The sequence below is a fragment of the Anguilla anguilla genome, chromosome 2 (assembly GCF_013347855.1).
Source record: "Anguilla anguilla isolate fAngAng1 chromosome 2, fAngAng1.pri, whole genome shotgun sequence".
Classification (NCBI taxonomy): domain Eukaryota; kingdom Metazoa; phylum Chordata; class Actinopteri; order Anguilliformes; family Anguillidae; genus Anguilla; species Anguilla anguilla.
Window position 1 is genome coordinate 22,118,792 of NC_049202.1, and position 13,845 is coordinate 22,132,636.

The 13,845-nt window shown below is 53.6% G+C and overlaps 1 protein-coding gene across 25 annotated transcripts in view; it reads left to right on the plus strand.

Moving 5' to 3' along the window:
- The window catches only part of tcf7l2 (transcription factor 7 like 2), a 108,909-nt gene that overhangs the window by 23,725 nt on the left and 71,339 nt on the right, over nucleotides 1-13,845 (plus strand). The window lies entirely within an intron of this gene.

A 13,845-nucleotide genomic window follows, 5' to 3' on the forward strand; every position in this document is an offset into this window, starting at 1 on the left:
TCCCTCGCTCGCTCTCTCTCTCTCTGTCCCTCCCTCCCTCTCTTTCCCTTTCTCTCTCTCTCTCTCTTTTTTGGCGTAGACTTTTGCATGTATCACAGACTGGCAGGCTAAGAGCTCGGGACTTCCCCACGCCACACTTCAGCGCTTTGATCTTTTCCTTTGGAGGTAACATCAAACGCGAGCAGAGAAAGGGAGCTACTACTGTGAACTTCAATGTTCGGCTTGATGGCTCGACTGAGGGCTTTTTTTATTTTTTATTTTTTTTATTTATTTTTTTATTTTCGCTGGTGCTGCTGTACTGCTTCGCCTCGATTGACAAAAAACCCACAGTTTGTAGCCAAGGCTCCCCCCCCCCCCCCAATGCATGTTAACCTTTATGAGATCTGAGTTGAACTGAAAACGTGCTAAATCTACATGTACGCAAAGCCGACGGGGCGTTCGGACGAGTTTGAAATCGCATCTAACGAACAAATGGGAAATCTCAGTCTCATTAACACAAAAACTGTATTTTGGAAGAATCGCGGTTCTCGTTTTATTTGAAGTGGAAGCGATGTCATGGGATGACACGTTGTGGGCTGGCGGGGGGGGGGCGGGGCTGTTGGGCCAGTGGTAAATTCCCCCCCCCCCCCCCCCCCCCCCACTCTGTATATTCAATTACACGTGCAGCAGTATCATAATCGTATGAGCAGGGTCTCTTATGAGCTCTGTGAAGAAAATCTGGATCTGTCTCCCCTGAATGGGAGCACATTTCATGATGGTTGGGTCCCTGGGTTTTCAGACGTGATAATTTACTACGGATGTAAGGGGGGGAGAAAGGGGGTGTTTTCTGCTCTGTAAATACAGGCATGAAGTGTTTAAGTGTATCTATAATTACGTTCCTCACCCCCCCTCCCCTCTTAAACACCATCTCGCTGCACTCAAATTAACATGGAAATGTGGGTCTGTCCTGTTACCCTGGCTGCTTTAGCAAGCCTGTCTTTCTGCATGCCTGTTCAGTTCTAATGCGCGTCAGCACGGTCGTCTGTTTCACTGGACCCGACCTGTGTTCATTCAAGCGTTAGCATGGCTGTGTTTCCCCAGGCCTAGACTGTCTGAATACAAGCGTTAGCATGGCTGTGTTTCCCAAGGCCTAGACTGTCTGAATTCAAGCGTTAGCATGGCTGTGTTTCCCAAGGCCTAGACTGTCTGAATACAAGTGTTAGCATGGCTGTGTTTCCCCAGGCCTAACCTGGTTTAATACAAGCGTTAGCATGGCTGTGTTTCCCCAGGCCTAGCCTGTCTGAATACAAGCGTTAGCATGGCTGTGTTTCCCAAGGCCTAGACTGTCTGAATACAAGCGTTAGCATGGCTGTGTTTCCCAAGGCCTAGACTGTCTGAATACAAGCGTTAGCATGGCTGTGTTTCCCCAGGCCTAGACTGTCTGAATACAAGCGTTAGCATGGCTGTGTTTCCCAAGGCCTAGACTGTCTGAATACAAGCCTTAGCATGGCTATGTTTCAGCAGGCCTAGCCCGTTTTAATACAAGCATTAGCATGGCTGTGTTTCCCAAGGCCTAGCCTGTCTGAATACAAGCGTTAGCATGGCTGTGTTTCCCCAGGCCTAGCCTGTCTGAATACAAGCGTTAGCATGGCTATGCTTCACCAGGCCTAGCCTGTTTTAATACAAGTATTAGCATGGCTGTGTTTCCCAAGGCTTAGCCTGTCTGAATACAAGCGTTAGCATGGCTGTTTCCCAAGGCCTAGCCTGTCTGAATACAAGCGTTAGGATGGCTATGTTTCAGCAGGCCTAGCCCGTTTTAATACAAGTATTAGCATGGCTGTGTTTCCCCAGGCCTAGCCTGTCTGAATACAAGCGTTAGCATGGCTATGCTTCACCAGGCCTAGCCTGTTTTAATACAAGTATTAGCATGGCTGTGTTTCCCAAGGCTTAGCCTGTCTGAATACAAGTGTTAGCATGGCTGTTTCCCAAGGCCTAGCCTGTCTGAATACAAGCGTTAGCATGGCTGTTTCCCAAGGCCTAGCCCGTTTTAATACAAGCGTTAGCATGGCTGTTTCCCAAGGCCTAGTCTGTTTTATTACAAACATTAGCACGGCTGTGTTACTCCAGGCCTAGTTTGTTTTAAACGTGCACATAAGCCTCCCTGTCATTGACATTGACTGAAGCCTCTGTCCTAGCTGTGCATTTGCGCTTGTCTCATCCAGGTTCGTGTCTGGTAAGGGGTCTGGCTGATCACTGGAGTAGACCCAGCCTGAAGGTTTTTTGTTGAGACTGGTTGCGTATCCTTCAGAGTTCCCTCCATGCATTTGAGACACAGAGAAGGGTGGCGAGGTTGATATTCCGTGGTTAAAGCGGTGTGTGTGTCAGTGGGACGGGACGTGGGGAGGAGGTCTACCCCGTTCACGGAGAACAGCCCCCTTTTTACGGGACGTGTCCCGTCCCCACCCCGTTCACCCGTCTGTGTTGCCAGAATGATCTTCTTGGTTAAGGGGGGTTTGAGTTGGGGGTGGGGGGGGGGGTGGGGGGAATCTCCCTGATGGGACCTGAAATGGGTTTTGGGTAGAGAGATCCTGCCCGTATGTCTGTTGCAGGATATTTAAACCTTGGGTCCCTCTCTCTCTCTCTCTCTCTCGTGCTCTCTCTCTCTCTCTCTCTCTCTCTCTCTCTCTCTCTCGCTCTCTCGCTCTCTCTCTCTCTCTCTCTCTCTGCCTGTCTCTTTCTCTCTCTCTCTCTCTCTCTCTCTCTGCCTGTCTCTTTCTCTCTCTCTCTCTCTCTCTCTCTCTATCTCTCTCTCTCTATCTCTCTCTCTCTCTCTCTCTCTCTCGTGCTCTCTCTCTCTATCTCTCTCTCTCTCTCTCTCTCGCGCTCTCTCTCTCTCTCTCTGCCTGTCTCTTTCTCTTTCTCTCTCCCTCTATCTGTGGAAGGCTGTTTTTTCTCTCCTCGTAGAACCGAAGGATTAGGTTTCGCTCTCAGAAAAATGAGCCGGTTAAAAGAGCGTATTAAAGATTTATCGATAATTGGCTGGTGTGATGATGTCTGTCAGCGGTGTTTGTGGACTGGAGGTTTTAGATGGATTGTGGAGTGATTGAGCGCTGCTGTAATTAGCCGCGAGTCTGTTCTTCTGAAAAAGCCAATGTCAGACCGCGTAGGGGCGGTCAAGGGTGCAGGCGGGGGGGGGTCGCGGGGGGGGGGGGGGGGGGAGACGGGAGGTGGTGGGGGGTCATTATAAGGGTTGATTTGGAGGTGAGGGGTTTGGTTCTTGGGGAGAGGGGGGGGGGCGGTCTCTGACCTCCGGTGTCACATTGCAGGCGAAGAGTCCTGCATTTTAATGAGCTCTAATAGCCGCCTGTGCTTAATTCGCTCCTTTATTTAATATATATATTTATTATTCATTAATTTAATACTTATTTCATTACCTTTTTTGTGCTTGTGTGTGGCGCAGCGTCCTCTGCCCGGCCCGGTAAGGTGTTTGTTGGCGGGTGAAAAGCGAACTCGGACCCGCTGCGCTTTCCCGTCCGTCCCCGCGGCGTTAGCCCGCGGCGCGGCGTGTTCCCGTACCCGCCGCGGCGCGGCCAGAATGCGCCCGTAGGCAAACCCGTCTGCCACCAAACCGCGGTCGCCATCTCCGTCGGCTGAAACCCGCCCTGAAAAAAGAGAGGCGTGAACTATGGGATGGTTGTCGTGCTCTCTCTGACACGGGGTCGCTTGGTTTCACCCTTCCCCCCTACCCCATCCCCCCCCGCCCCCCCCCGCGCTCGGCGTCTGCTCCCCGCTCTATATTTAGAGCCGTCTGCAGCCGCGGCCAACGCCAGCGCCGTTCGCTCCGCCCGCGTTTCAAACGGCCAGCCGGCCGGCCGGTGCTCCGGCAGCTTCCCCCTGACGCCCGGCGCTTGTAGTAACGAGGGGGGTGTGGGGGCAGAGGTCGCGACCTCGTGACCCCGACCCCGCGTCCCGCCCGGGAGGTGGTCGGGTTCGCGTGCCTTCCTTTTGGTTTCAGACAGAGTCCCGCGGAGCGGTGGGCGTGTCCCATGTTTTACCGCCCCGGTGCGTCTGCCGTCTGTGCCCGTCCTGCTTCTGCGCGCGCACGCTAGCCTAATTATCCACCCGGGCCCTGTTCATCGAGACCTTTAGCACATGCCAGACCTTTTAGTGCGCGGAAGACCGATAACGCGACGCAGCGATTGTTCGCGGTGCTTGTTTCGCGCCAGCCGTCGGCTGCGCTGTTGGTTTCGCATGTCCTGAGAGGTGCCGCGCGTGCTGAAGGTCCGAGCGAATCGGGCCCGATGTTTTTTTGCGCTTCGGTTCTGTCCTAACGAACGGGAAATGGAAACGCGAAGTTGCAGGCGGTCTGTTGTTTTCCTTTCCCCCGAGCGGCGGGCTGTAGGAGTGTTGCATTAGGGCCCGAAGGCCTCCGTAATCTCTGTGTGTTTGAGTAGCGTGCCGTCACCCCGCCTGCAAAGCAAACAGCCGCCGAGGCAAACCCGTCCGCCGCCGACGCGGCAGGGCCGGCGCTCCGTGTCCCGTCTTGTCGTCAGCAGGGTGGCGGCGGGCGGCGGAGAGAAGGAACGTGGCGCTACCGGGCCTCGCCTCCCCCTCGTCCCTCGTCCCTTTGTTTCGGGGGTCTGAAAGTGTACCAAAGTTAACGGGCTAGGCAGCCCACCGCGCCGGCCCGCAGCCGCATCGATACCCGGGAAGCGCGAAAAAAACAGAAATACAAAGAAAAAGGAAAAAAAAAAATTTCTAGAAGGAGGGAAAGGTGGGGTCGGGGGAAAAAAAGGAGGGAGACCTTGCAGTGAGAACTCGGGGAGGGAGAGAGAGCGAGGGAGCGGGAAGGGGGGGAGAGAGAGAGAGGGGTAGCGCAGCGCCTTGTGCCCTGTGCTGTCAGCTGCAGGAAGCCCCTCGCGGTTCTGGCTTTGGAGTAAACGTGGGCCCGGCGGAGCTCCTCCTGCCCCGAGGCGCTCAATCCGCCGGCCTTCCCACAATTCCACTTTTATTTTCCTGCTTGCGAAAGTGCCTCTGGCTGTCAGAGCTGGTGGGGCCTTTTTTTTTTATTCTTTTTTTTTTTTATTTACTCATAAAATGTGTATTAGGAGAACTAAGCAGATTTGAAGAGCCCTCGTGTAACCCTAACTTTCAGTTTTATGCCGACTTCTGGCTCTTAGCTCCACCGACGCCCCCACCCCCCACCCCCGAAATCTTGCCTTCCTCCTCGTACGAGTAGTCCGATATAAAGGTCTCCCCCGCGTTAGTACCCCCCACTCACGGCTGCCCCTCCCCTTCGGAAGCTATTAGAGTGCGTTGTTATTTTTATTACACAAGATTGCGTCCGCGCTCGAGTTGCGGGAGGCGGGTTTATGCACGCGCAGTGCTCCCCGCCCTGACGCCGCCGCAACATGACAACGTTACTCGCCGTGCCTGGAAGAACGTTCGCCCCTTCCGTTTCTCAATTAGTGCATCGTTACTGCGAGCGCTTAATATATAGAAAACAATCAAAAGTGTATGCGTTCATTTATTTGCCTTCTAAATTAAATGGATTATTCTTTAGTAGATAGTAATGTACATAGGAATAAAGCACACACACACGTAAATACCACATGCATATATATACCTCACACATGTGTATATGTATGTGTATATATATAAGTATATATATATATATATATATATATGTGTGACACATGATAAGCTTGTTTTTGGTGTTTGAAACGTACGTACACTTATGTAAATGGCCTGCGCTCGTTTGCTGGAATGTGTGTGATTGTTATTTTGCGCTGTGAATAGGTCAGGCCGTGTGACAAGTGTAAGAGTGTGTGTTCTGTCTGCGAGCTGTGGCCCTGTCCTGTACTGTCCAAACCCCCCCTGTACTGACCCCCCCCCCCCCCCGGCAACAGGCCAGTTGCGTTTGTCTCGCCCTCGTGCCATAACTGCCACAAGTGTCGTTGCGCCCCCCCTCCCCCCCCACCCCCCCATGCATGGTTGGAATGGAAAGCTCGGTCTCCGTGGCGACTCCGGGAGCTCCATGTGCTGGCTGTAAATTTTGTCCCGAGCGGGAGGCGGGTCGTTCTGGAATGGCTCGCGTTGCTCAAATGCTTCGCGGCAGAGCGGCCGCGTCGCCGTCGCCACGCGTCGCCGTTCCCCTGCCCCGGGGAGCTTAAATGTTACGAGCCTCTCTGCGTCGCCGTAGCGACCCCCCCCCCCCCCCGCGCTGGTCTGCTGGCCGCCCGGCTCGCTACGGGCCGAGCCTCACTCGCTGTTTCCCCGTTCGCTGGGCCTTTGGGTCGAGTGACCGCAGGATCCAGGGGAAAGCACAGGCCTGACCTGAGCAGTAACGGCTCATGTTTTTGACCTTGACCGGGTAAAGGGTTGCCAGAGAGAGTAAGACCCATTACTGCTGCTGCTGCACAGACTGTATCTGATGGCGGCCGCCCCCCCCCCCCCAGCCCCCCCCCCCCCCCCCCCCAGTCTGCAACCGTGTCAGCTGGTCCGTCGCACTCGTTTATAAGTTTGCCGTCATGCTTTTGGAGGAAGGGGAGGAGCCAGAGCCGCCGCGCCGCCTGTCCGTCGCGCCCTCGGGGGCCCGGGGACGCGGAGCTGGATCCGTAGCATGTTTCCCTGGGCGTCAGTTTCAGCGTTATTGCCGATGATTCATTAAGCGCTCTGATGTCTGTCTGGCCGGCCGCTGTGGCGAGGAGATCCTGCTGGATTTGGTGGAGGCTTGTTAGCGCTGCGATGACAGCTCGCACATGCCAGGGTCACGCTGGAGACTGCGGCGTCCAATAGAGGGGTCCAAAAGAGCGCGCTTCACGAGACGAGGAAAACAAAATAACCAACTAAAGTTTTGCTAAAGCGCCGATTTTGGGTACATTTTTCAACATTTATTTAATGGATTTTTTTGTGTGTTATGTGAAGTATGTGGATGGGTTCATTCCCTGGATGTGGGGTTGCTCTGGCGATTTCTTTTCATTCACTCTCCTCTCTCTCACTTCCATAAATTCAAATTAAAAAGTGCTTTATTGGCCAGAAATCTGTCAATGCCAAAGCATGCAGCAACATATCTGTACACAAATGCAGATGAAAAAGCGGCTATGTATATGTTAGCATAATGGTGACCGCAAAAACAACGAAATATTGTTATTATTACTATTATTGTTTTTATTTCAATAATAGTAATAATTATTGTTATTATAGTGTACGAAAAACAAGCTCTCCCTCTCTTTCTCTCTCTGGATAGTTCATGTGAGGCGTTAGATATTTCAGCACTTCTAGAAGGGTTTAGCTCCCTCCTCCTTCCAGTTCATCAGAGACAATTGAGTCATTCAGTTCCCATTGTGAGGCCTTTGGCACGGAGGCAGGGGGGGATTAGACTGAGGGGAAACCCCTGGGTGTTTCTGGCAGGCGATGGTGGGTGTTGGCACTTGAGCAACGGGGCTGCAGATGGGAGAAGCCGTGGCCTGAATGGGGCAGAGGTCAGGGGTCGAGGGTCAGGGGGTCATGGGCCGACGTGCGTCGCGCCCGTCGTCCGCCCGTCCATTGTCAGGTGCGTTCGTGCGGTCGGGGTGGGGGTGGGGGTGAGGAGGGAGGGGGGAGTGTGCAGACCTGTTCCTTTCTCTGACTGTCACGCAGTGAAGCCTGCAGGATTGGTGCAGGAGGAGCCCCAGTGGAGGAGCGCTCGGCCTGCCCGTACATGCGCGCACCGTGCACTGTAATTCTCCGCTGCTTTTCAGTATGATTGACGGGCCGCTGAGGGCGGGGCCCGAGGCGAGGGGCGGAGGCACGGGGTGGGGGGGGTGGGTGGGGGGGGGGGGGGGGGGGGGAGGTGTCGCCTGTCTGAAGAGTTCCAGAGACCGCGAGTGTGCTCCCTTGCGTGCGCTTTAAAACAGCACAACAAATACGCCTGTTCGGACGCACCCTCCAAAACAAGGCGAAGAAAAACGCGAGCTCGTTCGACGCCCCCCCCCCTTATTGGCTGCGGCCACGGGGCTCCCTGCGGCTGGGGCCTGCGCCCCTGCGGTTAAAGACGCGCCGGCGCGGCGACCGGCGTTCCCTGCGCCGTTTCGTTTCCTGGATTCGGCTTCCTTCGGAGACACCCTGCTGTACCCCCCCCCCCCCGACCCGTATTTTCCACCAAGCTGGAAAATACGAAAAATAACAAAACAAATAAAACTGGTGATAATTGTTGCTTTGTCACTTTACCTGACAATTAAGTCAACTGAGCCGGAGGAGGGTGAGTCAATAACTCCACTGCAGCAGAAACCGCAGGCCGGTATCCTGCAGTGAACTCGCCTCATTACGCCATCTGCCATTGAGCAATGCTTTTAAAAGAGGGAGTGTGAGGGGAGAAGAGAGAGAGAGAAAGAGAGGAGAGGAGAGGAGAGAGAGAGAGAGAGAGAGAGAGAGAAAGAGAAAGAGTGGAGAGGGAGAGAGAGAGAGAGAGAAAAAGAGAGGAGAGGGAGAGAGAAAGAGTGGAGAGGGAGGGAGAGAGAGAGAAAGAAAGAGAGGGGAGGGAGGGAGAGAGAGAGAGAGAGAAAGAGAGGAGAGAAATGGCAGTAGAAACTGAGGAAGTCGGTCTGTGGCGCAAATGTTCAAGATCGGAACGGTGTATTTTTTTTTTGTTGTATAGAATCCAGAGGCTGTGCCCTAATGTTTTGGGATTGTGTGGCTGTAACTTGTTTTTTTTTTTGTTTTTTTTCCTCAAGTGACTGCAATGCACAGTGGGTTCTAGCTGTGTTTTCCTGGCTGGGGCTGGGGGTGGGCTCGGGGTCGGGGATTTCACTCATTCACCTTTCCCCCCCCCCCCCCTCATTTTACTCAAAAACCTGTTTCTGTTTAAGTTGGGAGAAATGCATTCCTGCCAAGTTGAGCTAAGAAGATTGACTGCCTCCGCTTCGCGGGCAGCGCTTGGCGTGTTTACGGGAGCAGGCGCTCCGCTGTGGAACTCGCCAAGCAAGTTTCTGCGAGGCGCAGGCCAAGGCGCTGATATCGATACGTAAATCAAGCGGCTGAAGCCAGCTGTCGTTTCTCGAGGGATTACAATTTGGATAAAATGCAAAAAAATAATATTTAAAAAATGCACACTTTAAAAAGTAGCAGAGGCGGGGCTGTGTCTGGGTGGAGTGGTAGGAGATTCAGGCTCGCTCTTGTGCTCCTAGTTTGTTTTTTAAATCCCAGCCTGTTGCGGATCTCCTGGTTGCTTTGCAGGTCAAGGTTTGGGGACAACTGCCTTTAAAAGCTTTCAGTGGGCTCACATCCGATGTGGTACAGATCAGGAATCCAGTAGGGTATAGAGGGGGGATCCAGTGGGGTATAGAGGGGGGATCCATTGGGGTATAGAGGGGGGATCCAGTGGGTATGGCAGTGGGATCCAGTGGGGCATGGCAGGGGGATCCAGTAGGGTATGGCATGGGGGGATCCAGTAGGGTATGACAGGGGGGGATCCAGTAGGGTATGGCAGGGGGATCCAGTGGGGTATGGCATGGGAGATCCAGTAGGATATGGCAGGGGGATCCAGTGGGGTATAGCAGGGGAGATCCAGTGGGGTATGGCATGGGAGATCCAGTGGGGTATGACAGGGGGGATCCAGTAGGGTATGGCAGGGGGATCCAGTAGGGTATGGCAGGGGGATCCAGTGGGGTATATAGAAGGGGAACAAGCAGTGGTCAGCCTACTAAATCCTTTCCGTCTCTCATTGTCTCTTAAGTCCTTTCTTTCCTGTTGTGAAACTCGCTGTGAGAAAGGTAGGCTTATTTGAAGGGAGAAATGTAGATTGATCTCTTTCTGATGATCATTCCTTATGCGTTTGTATTGCCATACGTACAGAAAGGAGCATATCAGTCTTTATCCTTTTGTTTTGTTTTATGTTCACCATTTTTGAAGTAGGTTTTTGTGTGTTGTGTGTGTGTGTGTGTGTGTGTGTGTGTGTGTGTCTGTCTGTCTGTCTGTCTGTGTTTGTCTGTGTAAGAATGCTGCTGTTCAGGGTGTTCCATATTGTTGGCAGTAGTATCTGTGTGCTTTACTACTCACTGTATTCTTCATACAAAGGTATTTCACACCTTCCCTTTGGCAGCTGAAAACAGTTTGCTATTTTATATTTTAAGTTTTCTGTTTGCCATTTTGACAGTTTCTTTAAGTAAACTTGTCTAATTAATTTATTTTGTTCGGTTCCTTTTCCCCCCATCTATTTTTCATGTTCTAAGTAAGCGGGATTGTTTTGTTTGGACTTTGGAAGCGTGCCGCGCTGACATCACACGGTGGGGGGGGGAGAGAGTGCCGCGCGTGAGGCCCGTCTGCCGAGAGCTCGCACGGTTCGCAAAAGGTCAGGGGTCGCCGGTAGGCTGGCGGCGGGGGATGGCCGCGAGCGGGCAGGTGGCCCAGCCCGCTGAACGCAGCTGAGGGGGCGGGGGGGGTGGGGGTCGGGACACATGATCCTGTCCCCGGCTCCAGCCGTCGTGACACGGAGAGCGCCTGGGTTAATTTATCTTCGCTCTTCAGAGGGCGACGGCGGGTCGCGGCGCGGAGAGGAACGCCCCGGTCTCTTCTGCGCGAGGCGCGCGGCCCGCTTCTCCACGGGCGGGGTCCTGAGCCACGGCACGTTGGGCGGGGTTGACGGCGTGTAGGTGTGGTTTAGGGCATGTGTAGGTGGGGTGTAAGGAACGGGGGGTGGGGTTTAACTTCGATAGCGCGTTTAGAATGAGTTATTTCCCCCTGAAATGTAGCTGAAGGGCTTTGTTTTTATCTTGCTGTTGTTCAGTGTTAGCCCCGGCCTACTTTCGTTATAAAGGCCCCAAGACCCCACTGTCAGTGGTGGTCTAGTGACCAGTGGAGGACCAGAAAGCACTGGCCTTATTTACTAAAAGTATAGGTTTTGAATTTTAACTTAACTTTTTCCAAGTATACCGTCACTGCCTAACAGGCAGCATTCTGATTTCATTTGACAGATGTTGTTAGATAATAACCCCCCCTCCCCCCCCCTTGCCCCACACCCCCAACCATCTGCAGAAGAAGGTTACCATGGTGTCAGCACATAGGGGGTGGTGCAAGTGGTGTGTTAGTCTGTCGAACGGTTTGTAAAAACATTTTTTTTTTCTCCTTCTTTCCCAGTAGTTTGTCGAGAAGACCCGGCAGGTCTTCCTCTTGTTTTATTGGCTGTCACAAACTTCCCTGCAGTTGAAGGGAAAGCGGAGCCTCTTCATTACAGATACGTTCTGCCCCGCAGGCACTGATCTCAGAACAGCGTTTACCGCGCATCATTTGTTTGGGCCTGTCACGTGGGGCGGTGCCGGCTGATCCTGGATCTGTGCCGTCCTTTCGGTCTCACCGCGTGAACCCCGGCAGAAGACCGGGTCCGGCTGACGTTCGGCCGCAGCCGAAGCCGCGGTCGTTCGTTCGGTCGCCGCGGGGGATGTTTTTTGAAAAGCGGGGCCCTGCGCAGGCCTGCACACGCCAGCCAAACACCGCTTCCTCTCGCCTTGAGGTCTGGAGTCCTGCCGCCGAGGTGCGGAGTCTGCTCTGGGAAACCAGGCGCGGTCTCCGTGAGCCCCGCCCGCCGCCGAGGAGCCCGGCGGCCGCCGTCTGTAGCGGTGCCGTCCCGCCGCTCGCGCCCTATTGGCCCACTGGCCTTCCATGACTTTGCGGGGCAATTATTTGAAATTTGGGAATTTTCCACATATTTTTAATTTATTTTTAGTCCCCCTCTTTTTTGGATCTGTGCTTGTTCCGCCCGCACTTGTGAGTGGAGCGCTGTGGCTAAAGAGGATGCGTTCTGCTGATACACTCTGAGCCAGAGTTTTACACTCGGAAGTGCACACAGCACTGCAGGAAAGATTTAGCGCAGGTCGGAGGGTACCTCTTGGAGAAGAGAAACCGAGAGACATCGACTGTCTCTTGGCCTCTTAATCACAGGGGATGATGACTGTGACTTGCACACAACCTCACCCCCCGTGCGGACACACACATGCGCACACACACACACACACACACGCACACACACAGAAACTGGAAACATTCAGACGCTCGCATACTATTTTTCTCCCCAGGTACACACTTGCGTACGCGCGTGCATTGTGTGTGTGGGGTCGTTAGGCCGGGCGTTGCGTGCGAGCGTCGGTTGCCGCGGCAGGCCGGCGGTGGAGGGCGGATTGGGGGCGGCAGGCCGGCGGTGGAGGGCGGATTAGGGGCGGCCGGCGCAGCGTCTCTCCGCAGGCACGCCGCGCCGACCATCTGCTTTCGCTTTGCTCTCTCAGCGGTGGGAGCAACGGCCTCATTTCCTCCAGCCAGCGCGCTGCCAGAATAGTGGCAAAGGCCACCCCCCCCTCCCCCCTCCCCAAATCCACCCCTACGCATCATTCTGACCCCCCCGCCCCCAGCCCCATCCCTCTGCCCCATGTCTCTTTCCCGGACTCGTTCAGGGTCAGGGAGTGCTGTCAAAGCATGCAGGTGACCGGGTTGCCAATACAGGTTTTTTGGAATGTTTTTTTTTTTCTTTCAGAATTCTAAGTCAGTGTTCTGGAACTCCATTGCTTTCGGTTACCAGCGCTGGTTGTTACATCAGCATTAGAACGTTCAAATAAGAATATTATAATCGCAAATCACACTTGCACCTTATAGGGTTACGTAGGTTTTTCCCTTTTATTTTTAATGCGGTGATGCTTCCCCAGAGGGGTGGGTGTACGAACTGTGGTGCTAGGCCCTTCCCACGTCGCGTTCGCTTGGCTGTTTCTTGGCGTGCGCGGTTTCCCATTGGATAGTGCCACCCCCTCACTCCCATTGGCCTGCTCTCTGGAGGGCCAGCCCCCTCTCCAGCCTCCAGGGCGACCTCAGATGGCTGCGATGCCCCCTGTCGCTGTGGCGATAGCTTATCGGCATGGGAACGTGCGGCCATTAAGGCGAGAGTTAGCTTGGGGGCGCCAGCTCAGCGGCGCACTTGTTGAGCGGCGTAATGCGTTGGAGCCGGGGGGGGGCGAGGATGCTGGGTGACACTGATACACGGACATCGGTGTCCCATCTGATTCACCCCCTCCTGTTACCAACCTGAAGAGGGGTGTAGGGCCAGATCTGGGGTTTTTTGAGATTAGGGTTTGGGTTTTTGTTTGGTTTCAAGCTTCTGGTTTGGGTTGGTGGTTAGTTTGGTTATGGAAGTTTGTACCCGCTCGTGCAACCACTGCACTGCGGAAACTTTTCTAAAGGGCTGACATTTGCAGTCTCGCCTCATGATTGTTTGTCTTATCACGAAAATGGTAATATTAGGCAGGCTAAAGGATGCGGGACACAAACTTGTGGGAAAGTGGCTGTCATTCTATGTCTCGGGGGCAAGGAAATCTGACATCTGGAAAGGCAAACTTTTAGATGAGTAGGTTTTTTTTTTTGGAATATTTTTTCTTCTGAATCACATGTCAGTGTTCTAGAACTCCATTGCTCTCAGTTGCCAGCAGTGTTACATCTGCTTCAGAATGTGCAAGTTAAGAACATTCTAATCTCATTTTAGTGATCTTACACCATAAAGGGTTAATTTTTGCAGGCCAGCTGGATCATGTTTTTATTTAAGGAAGTACTGGGAAGTTAGCTGGCTGCCTGCTATATGAGGCATAATGAGGTTTAAGGTCTTTATTGTAAAGTGGAGAGTGGCAGGAAATCGAGCTCGGTGAGGGATCATATTGTTACGCCTCTTCGGTAATTCTCTGGTAGTAGAGAGGGCGGGGCAGACAGAGTGTGGGCGGGGCAGACTGTGTGGGTGGGGCAGACAGAGTGTAGGTGGGGCAGACTGTGTGGGTGGGCACTTCAGATACCGGACTTGGAAGAGGAATTTGAAAGAGTGGCCACTTAATTCTCCAGCACCTTGATTATTTAATTTCG